Raw genomic sequence first — 10,669 nt, forward strand, 5'->3', positions numbered from 1 at the left:
GACAATATTTTCCTTAATTAAATACATGTGTAAACTGTAAAATTGCAGTGTACCAACTGTGCAATGACAGACTTAATGTGTAACCATGTCTGTGTAATCATTACAGTATGTCCATAACTCACAGGTGTGTTAAGGCTCACTCATAAAACAAACACAGAAGAGCATCTTTCCTTTAAAAACTTTTCAATGTTAATACACATTAATTAATCCAAGTGCAATTGAGATTGAAATCATAAAATATGTAGGGATAAAAGTAAATTATTGAAGTCAAAAGCAGTTGAGAGGGGATTAGGAAATTTATTAACCTGTTTGGAACTCAGAAGGTGCAAATATTGTGAGTGTGAGAATAAGTGTGTGTTGCCAATAGCTATTCATATTGTCGATGGATTCTTAAGACCAATACAATATTGCCTTCACGAGTCTAGAAATGAAAAGAGACAGTAGAATCCTCAAACTGTAAATGTGGCTGGAAAGGTCAGGGTTTGTGTTTGGGCTGCTGGAATGTGGGGTTTAAGGTCACAGAGCAGGGCACCAAAGCTGCTCAAAGAACTGAGGAAAATAAAATATTTTCTACTGTTTGGCAAGACCTGTAAGCAATTCATATTTTTTAAGTGTATTTCCATTTTCTATAATTGTCTTTTAAATACATATACAGATACATATACAATTCTGCGTGCGATCAATTACATATGATGCTGACATGGCATCCTCCATTATTATTTAGTCCAGAACAAATGAAATTAGCTTCCACCCCGAAAAACAATAATACATTTTATTTTATTCACTGTGACAGCAAACACTCAAATTGCCTACCAACCATGAAGGACTTCAGTCCAAAATGATTTATTTCAGTTGTAACTTTCAACCTTTTGCCTGCATTAACATAAATAATAATTTGGATCTCTTTGCATTATCTAATGTCTTGCATACAAGTCGGATATCAGGGTTGGATACAAGACAGTGACACAGGGTGGTCAGTGCCTTACTCAAGGGCACGGCAGTAGGAGTAAGGATTTAGTGTTACAGGCACTTGAAGATGTATGATCATTTGAAAGAAAAAAAATACATAAAACAAAATTTAAACTAAGTTGAAATGTTTTCAATAACCACGTTTCGCCAAAGCTTTCCATGGAATATCAAACACACAATAATGCAACAAGGAAAGTTTGAATTTAGCTGCAAATAAGTTAAAAATACTATCACAATATTTTTTATCAGGCTGGATTCAAATCCAGTCCAGATCCTTTGCTGCATAATGCCATCCACCCCAACTCTCAACTTTCCTGTCGCTCTGTCTCTATCACAGTAATCATATAGCTGGTTGGTGTCGCTCTCTGACAAGGCAACATTCACATATTCATAAACTGCTATTAACTGTTATATTTATGGTTGATAAAGCCATTATAAGGCGGTAATGGGAACAACTTTGGGGTCACCAAGGTGTGAAAAGTCTTCCTTAAGCATGTTGCCTTTCTTGTCATTTTAGCTCCCCAAATTATCAGAGCAAGCACTAATCCTCTGGCAAAAGCTTCTGGACATGTGGACCAAACCCAAACCGTTTAAATGAGTTCATGACTCCTTATTAATCCTTTCAAAACTGTGCCTTATCGGCAATTACTACTGCCATTAGCATTTCACATCATGTTCACTCCTTATATTTACCTGAGTCCTGAAAAATGTGTACGTGGTTTCACAAATGAACATCTGGTCTTTGCATTGATACAATCTGAAATGTTTAAATAAGAGATATGGAATAAAATGGTTTTGATGAAGTGAAGTGCTTTGAATTTGAGGTGCCATTCCTAATATTACTATTTTTAAATTCAGTTTCTGTTTATCTCTATTTAAATGATGGATTACAGTGACTGTATTCAGTCAGATTATTTTCTATGATTCTTATGATAACCTAATTGCTGTGTGGTCACAACTAAAGGGATCTTAATTAAAATATTCTCATTATATTTCTATAATGAGCTATATTATATACCTCATCTTATACAAGACACTTTAATATCAATCTTAAGGATATATATATATATATATATATATATATATATATATATATATATATGTATATAGTATTTTTCATGTTCAGTTGTATATGTACTCAATTTAAGGAATGCCCATTTAACATGTTTGTTTCGGCAACATGTTTATGAAAAAAAGGAAGAGACTATTTTTGATTCTTTGCCACCTTTTTCTCCTCCAATTAAGCTTTTGAGTTCTCTCCCTCTACCATAGGGACGTTTTCTTTTTCATTTACTCACCCTAATTCTTTCATTACCACTTGCACTACGTGTCGGGGGGTTCTCCCGCAGGCCATCCCCTTGTCCCACTGAAAGAAAGGCAATTCATAGTTCAACAAAGAAGCTCCCTATGATCCCTATTCAGTCCTTAACCTGAAAACCAAGTCCTGGCCCCTCAGACAGCACTTAAAAGCAACTAGACCTGGTCAGGATGACCCGACATCACAGATATGTCCTCATTCTGAAGGTCTAAAACTCAAATTGACTATCACAGAGCTACGCACGCACACCTTGAAGCCATAAAAATAGATGAGTCAGTGACTCAGCTGTTATGTTAAGTCCATTTCTGAAAGGGCCGCCTCGGGCTGTTTATGTCAGTTTAGCTTGACAGCGCTGGAGCTGAGGTGACACGTGTCTGCTGTATCTGAGCTTCAATACACACTCGTACACTCTACCCAGAATATGCATGCGAGCCTCTCTCCCTCTGCCTCTTCCTCTCTTTCTAAGGCTATGCTCCCCAGTGCGTAACCCCCAATGGAAAAAGATCTGATACCGGCAGTGTGATAGACTCCCTCCAGCCTAAACAATGTAGCATTTCAGTGCAGGCTGGCACGGAAACACTGCATTAGACATGAATCACATCCAGCATCCCTTTGGCCAGGTGGGCAGTTCAATCAATATTGGTAAACTCAGCGCTTGACTTTTGAGCAAGACTGCTTCTTCAGCTCTGTGTTGTCTTCATTAAGCATCAGATTTGGTCCCGCCTGTATTGGATGCTTCCAATTTAACAGATGTGGTACAGAGTGTTTCATTATATATTCATAATCAGTACTGATTTATTATGGAGGAAAAACTTCATGCCAGCCCTCATCCAGTTTAGGTAGATAAAAGTAATAAAAGTGGCGTCAGCATACTTTGAATGAAACCATGTAATAATCTCCAAACCACAAACCAGCAGAGTTCATTACATTCAAAGAGGTCTTATAGGTTCATTCAGCCCCGGACCGAGATACAAAAAATGGGAACAAGATATAAAATGATGAAAAGTTGTGTTTCAGTGAACAACAGGTTCCAGACAGAAATGGAAGCCCTCACAGTCACAGAATGTAAAATTAAGCATGTTAAATATTGTGTTTCTGTGTGTACATTTGTCTATTTGTGAGTGAGTCGTATGTGTGTGTGTGTGTGTTTGTTGCACGGAGCTGATAACAGTCGTAATTGGTGCAAGCAAATATCCCTCCCACTGCTCCTGTTTCTACTTCTACTAATGGAAAAGCTACTACTCCCCAAAGACAGTTTGGAGAGACAGTGTAAGTTGTATTTGATGAACGCAAGTCTGCACACACAAGGACGCACACTTGCACAGACTTCCACTTCCACAAAAGATGAATACAAAATGCACGCATTACCTCCACGCATAATAATGACACCCTCACCTTCTCAAAATGTTTTATTCATCTTTTATTGAGTCTATTTTAACTTTTGCTCTGATTTGTTGGTTTGGGAACCTCAGAAATAAGAATAAGCTGAGGAATGTGGTCAAACTCTACCAAAAAAACGATTGGCACTAGCCTGAACGACCTTGACAATGTTTACCAAGCTAGAGCCACTCAGAGGGCAATGGCCATTCTGGCGAACCCTCTCCATCCTCTTCATGCAGAGTTACAGCTTCTCCCATTTAAAAGAAGGTATACTTTTCCCTGTAAGGGAAATTAAATTAGATACATAAAATCCTGTGTTCTATCTGCCATTGGATTTTTAAAGAAGCTATCCTGTTGGGAAAGATGATTATACTGTGTTTGAACTTCTGCTGCAAAAAAAAAAAAAAAATTGGCCTTCGAGGACATTAAAGATTTACAAATCAAATCAAATCTAATCTACACGTGCATAGTTTGTGTCTATAGGCAAAAAAGCTACAAATAGAAAGACATGATTTCCAGAACTTATGCAATAATAGAGTCTCACACATGCATATATATATATGAATCCTGCTAGCTCAGGAAGACCAGCTCTACTTTTGATCTAAAAGATATCCACTAACAGACTATTGAGACAAGCTGCTTGGTGTTAAACATTAAATCTAATTCTCCACCTGCTTAGTCTGTTGCTTTCCACAGATACATTGTTTGTCTGTTGGAAAATTTGACATTGCAACTATCTTGTTTTTGCACCCATACACAGAAGAAAATTTAAGGAATGATGCGTTCAAATAGGTCTGTGGTTGAAATTTAATGATCAGCTGTGTAAAGTAAGATGGCTGGATTTTTCAATTTGAAACCAAGGACATTTCCACTCATATATTATTAACATATCCAATATATCTATGGAAAAAAGTAGGAAAGCCCTGATTTGATTTTTGTATTTTCACCTTATTTTGGTAACCGTTGCATGATAAAATATGGGATCTTCTGCATTTGGGAACTAGAAGACTTTTTCCATATTGAACTGATCTGGGACATGGATATTATATCTCAGACTATTGAACAGTATGATTTGAATGAGCCAGAGAGAAACAATGTTATGTTCCTCTGCTGAACCAGACAAAGAGCTTCTTGATGTAGCTCTGACTAGCATACAATGAATCCCAGTTGAAGATTTTGTTGCTTTGCTCCGTTTGTTTCTATTTTTCTACATTAAACTAAAACACATAGAACAAAAATAAATTAAATAAATAAATAAATAAATAATAATAATAAAATTAAATAACAAAGATCTGAGGGGGCCTCTTAAAACTACCTGCTCACAACTAATCATTGTAAAGCTCGTAGTAAACAATGTAGCAATTTATATAGAGCTATAATTACGTTACAGTTACATTCACTCATTTACACTTTTATCCGAATCGACTTACAAGTCAGGAATATCATTACATTTAATGCAGTAGAATTGTTTTAAATATTAAGCACTACATCCATTCATCTGGTCACTTCATTTTACAAAAACCGATAAGAGTGTTATTAATTCAGATTGACCAGCCGTAACCATCAGCTAAATTTAAAAGACTCTCTTCTTTCTGTCATTTATATTTGTTTTGTCTGCAAGTGTCCACAGATTGAATGGATCAAATGTTGTTGTTTTTTTTTTTTTTTTTTTAACATGTTACTGATTGTAAATACTGTCAAATGAAATTCACAGTAGGCAGAAGATCCACTTTCTCTTCATTTCACCTCACTCCTCTGCCTGTAGATAACAGCAGGAAGAAAACTGATTGGATTAATTTGATGGTTTAAATTCTTTACTGCAGCTGCTATACCAAAAAAAACACAGCCCCCTCTGCTGGCAAGTGCAATGCCAGACATCTGTCTATTGCCCGCCTTCTTCTCTGATCAATTTTCAATTCACTGTTCAAGATGGGGACATTTCAGGAGGCAGCTCCAGCTGGAGAAAACCTCCATAAACCACAAACATCTGTCACCCTCGTGAAAACCTGTGAGACACTCACAGAATTGTTACTGTTGCTATTGTTGTCGCCTTTTGGAGGTGCGATGGTGAAACGGCATCTACATATTTGATGGGGCAAAGGTTATTTACTGATGCAACACTTGATCAGCTTTGGACAGTGGGTTTTTAAAAAGCCCAGTTTCATTTATCCAAACCTTGTAGCCCATTACCACACACATGACACATGCACATCTACTTCCAATTACAAAAGCACTGCCCCTGTTACATTTACCCAGTCCCAAAAATAAAACTGAATTATTACTTTTGGGTCATTTGTGTCTCTTTCTCATCATAAATGCCTGTAAATCAAAAACATTGGAAAAAGTCCCAGACTGGTTGTTAATCCAGGATATTGATATATGTTGTGTGCAATCGCCTACTGCAAACACAATCAAAAATCTCAGGTTTCACTTTCATGTTTACAACTGGCCTTTGGCTTTCCTCCCCACGGAAAGCCTGTGGCGGCTACAGCTGAAGCGACACAACAATTACTAAATCTGTGTATGTACAGTTCACTGGCTCTCTCCACCCACGGCTCCCAGTGCACATCCGGCCATCCGTGGAGGGGACTGCCTCTCCTGAGGCTCCTTCAGTTTTTTTTCTTTTTACTCAGAATCTAGGTATAGTGTTTTTTTTTTATCCCCCATCTTCGTAGAGAACTTCACAGAACAACTGCAAACACGCTGTGGAAACATGAAGTAGTAAATGTGGAAACATGACTTTTTTTTTTTTTTTTTTTATCTTCGATCAAGTAAAAGTACTTCCATTGAAAATTCTTCAAGCAAAAAGTCCAGATGTGAAGTGAGAAATTTTGATGAAATTATTTGCTTTCTTGTCAAGGATAAGATTATAGTGATGCAAGGAGGTTAATCTTAGTTTATGACACGGGTTGTGAAACTGTGAGGTATGCCTTTCCCAGCAGGCATCAAAGACTTAAAGGGGAGACTCAAAGTAAGAGATGAGCAAATCTGTTTAGAAGTCCTACAAAAATGACACTCTTTGTACCTCTAGAACAAACCTAAGAATCATGTTTCAAGTTGCCAGTAAAACAACTAGTAATATTTCAGCAAAAAATGCAAATAGCTTTCTCTAATTGTGCCAGCATTTAAATAAATACTGTTGCTGTTGCTATTGCAATATTAGACTGTCTGTTTACATCCCATATTAAAGTGGCTGTTTGTATATTTCCAAAAACTAAGGCACAATTATTAGTATTGTTTTTGGTACTCTGACATTGCGCTCACACTCATGCTGAAATTAAAATTTGCATATTTGCTTGAAAGTTGTGTTTTTTTTGTGGGGTGAAGAAATAATTCCACTACCTAACTGTAAGACCACACTGTCTTGCAAATACAGTCACACAGACACGCCTGCTTCAGGATGTAAAATCAAACGCTCTCCATGGATTACTCTTTCCTACCCAAACATGCAAACGCAATGTCTCATTAGGGGCTGGACACTGTGTTTAGCCCGCAGCTCTGACTGTGTCTCTGGACTTTGAGCCTGTCCTTGATTGCCTGCCTCTCAAATGGAGGAGGCTTCAGAGGAAAGCTGTGAAAGAGGCAACTCAAACTGAGAGAAAAAGACAACATCACTTCACACAAGCTTTTGCACTTTGGAGACCAAGCTGTGCATGACAATGTGACACTTCATCTGCCATCTCCCCCAGGTGGCAGCTGATCAGTGACAAAAACAAACCAGAGTTAAGTGTTAAAGGAGTTTGTAAAGGAATAATGTGTCAAAATCATCTTTTCTGAAAACTGCTAAAAATAACCAATATCATGCACCTTTTCCTCTCAACGGGAATAAATCTATGTGAAATGTGAAATTCCGATTTCATTTTAACTGGCACCACACACACACACACAGATCCAATACAGCTGTTGTCAACTTGGATATACAAAATAAGACAAGTTGGGCTTTGCAGCCAGCCAATGGTTGTGATATAAAACTAGGTGACTGTTGGTTGGAGCTGTTCTGATGCTGTTCACATATTATTTACATCACACACCCGCCTGTCAGATTGTGTTGCTAGCATGTCTCATGTGAATGTACATATGTCTTTGCTCTTGTGTGTGACTGTGTGTGTAGCAGACTGTCTCTCTGATGTTCCATCATCCCAAATAATCATCCCACAGTCATCCGTGAGATGCGATTTCCTTTAAACAATAGCAAGGCAGCTCACTTCACTGACCCACAACCTCTCAGGCTGTACCAGAATAAACACACACGTGTGCACATGAACACACACACACACACACCCTCTTTACTTGCATTAATGGAGCATTTAAACACATGCACAGCCTTGCTCATTTTCCATTAGGGCAGCAGTGATGACACAGTGTCTTTATGTTGCTGCTCATTTGACTGTTCTCCAGACTTTAATAACAGAGACCAACTGCTTGTCAGCGCTGCTGTTCTAGCTCGGCATTAACTATTAGATAGCGAGAAAGATACAAACGATGGCTAATGATTTTCCTGCCAAGAGAAGAAAGACAACCTATTTTGAATGCCCCGGACCTGTCTTTAAGATAAAATCATTGTAATTTTGTTGAAACGAAGGACATGGAGAGTTTAGCTGGCCTACTTTGAGTGTAAGAGACAATCCAGCTGGTTCCTACCATGTTAACCAAACACAGTCCTTCATGGCAGGAGGCTGTTCAAATTTCTGGTGTATAGACTCGAACAGAGTCACTACATTAAGCTTAAAATCTTTTTTGACAGTAATGATGTCCTGAGTCCATCTCATTTTGAGCCAACCATTCAATGCTGCATTGTATGTCAATCAACTGTCAATCAAATGCTGTGTCCAGTTTCTTCTTGGATTTTCTGTGAAGTTATGAGCTGTATTTAAGTGGTCCTCTTTCGTTGTCTTTTCAGCTCAGGTTCAATTTTTTATATTTTACTTGTTGAATTAAATGTAATATTGGTGGAAACATTAAGAAATGAAAGTACCATTACAATAATTTCTAAGCTCTCCATTACGGGAATAGAAAGTACATTTCCACCATTTAACACTTTAATTAAATAAAATTACAGAAGCACCAAAAGTAAAAGTACTCATTCCAGAGTAAAGAACAGTGGTCCCTGTGAGCCAGTTATTACAATATATCACATTATTAGATTATTATTAATATTCAAGTTATTAAAGTTTTTTCCAAAGTTTCTCAACTTATGATCACAGGATGAATCTGAGAATTTGCAAGATGATTCATGGGATAGGAAATAAGAAAATGTTTACATATGTATACATTATTAATTAAAGTTGAAAAATATGTTGGTTTGTTTGTGCGGAAGGATGCACAGAAAATTTAATTTCTTTGAAAATTTGAATGATTTAATAAGAGGGAAAAACAATTTCCAAACAAATTTTCTTCCACCTCAAAAGTCTGTCTTTTCTTTGTATTTTACAAGTCTATCATACCTACATGCAAATTCTTAATCCAACTATTAGCTGGTAACTATAACAATAGAGTAAATTATAAGGTACCATACCGTCAGCTGAAGTCTAGAGAATTACTCTTTCATAAACTACTCAAACAAAGTACAAGCACGACCATGCTAAGTCTAATATTGTAATATAAACTTATATTTCATATTTATCCCAAATGACATCTATCCTTACTGAAAAAATAAAACAGGATATTTTGACAGTATCAGGTGGCTCAGGACGACCTCGTTCAGATTCCGTGATTACAATTAATCAGTTTCCACTTTCATATCGCTCTTACCACTTGAATTGATTTCATGCTTGTCATTAGCCACCTCCCTCTGGCAGCCTCATTTTCTTGGAAGGTAACTTCAAAAACATTCTTTCATATATTGTGGAAAAGTTGAACTTCAGACAAATTCCTGATAGCTGCAAAATCATCAGAATCGCACACTGGTTGATTAATTGAACTACTGACAGCATGTAACTGCTTTCAGTTCAGCTTTTGCAGCACAATGTGGCTTCCTCAGAAACAGGACAAATTAGTTTCATGTTTGGCTTTATGTGGCTGCTGTGTTTATGAAGTGTAGTTGCTCTGAAATTGAAACATTTACATTTATATATAAGTATTTGGTGCATGTGACATGTCTTTTAGCATCTTGGCAAAATGCTATCACTGAATTCAGAACACTGAATAAAAAAAATGTAGGCGCCTGGAGACTAGGTGGAATGACAGCTGCATATAACAGGATAACCTTAGATTATAACACTTGAAATTGAATGAAATAGGCATCTTGATGTTTGATTATTTAAGGTGAAATGATTTGAAGGTGTTCTCCTCTTCAGCCTGTTGGGGGATTGAAGAGTTGTTGTGTGCAAAAGCAGGCAATTGCTTCACTTTCTGTGTCCCTTTGTCATTGCTATGGCAAAGGATACAAGTGTTTATATGTGATTATATTTATATAATCTATACTATTTTGTATCTTTTGTGCACATCATTTGAGGGAACAGTTTGTGCTGATTAAATCATATAACTGTTGAACTTTAGAAGAGGACTTTCACAGCTAAGGTCATATTCGAGTCATTAGCACAGCGGAGTGGCTAACTTCTAATAACAGTGTCATTCGGGCTGTACGAGGAGCATCGCTGCAGACAGGAGCTGCTCTGCTCAGAAATATGCTTTTACTGTCTATCCAGGGAAACTATGGATCAAACTAATGTGTCATCTTTCTGTCGCTCCTATCATGTGTGACCTCTGTGGCAGAAGCTAATGAGATAGTCAGTGAGCCGAGGGGGGCGATGTGAAGGGATCTACAGAGAAGGCCAATATGGCACATCAGGCAGCCAAGCACCAGAAAAGACTTTTCTCCATCATACAGTGAATTTCACTCCTGCATCCAAGTGATGGATAAATGGCTACTGGATATTGGACTTTTCAAGGTCAACAGGTCAAAGGCCCTTCAAAACAAACAAACAAAAAAAAAAAAGTAACTTTTGTAACTTGAAGAATCCGTATCAGATTCAGATTTTATTGCCAGGAAAGCATACTTGG

Source organism: Echeneis naucrates, chromosome 21 (assembly GCF_900963305.1).
Source record: "Echeneis naucrates chromosome 21, fEcheNa1.1, whole genome shotgun sequence".
NCBI classification, from domain to species: Eukaryota; Metazoa; Chordata; class Actinopteri; order Carangiformes; family Echeneidae; genus Echeneis; species Echeneis naucrates.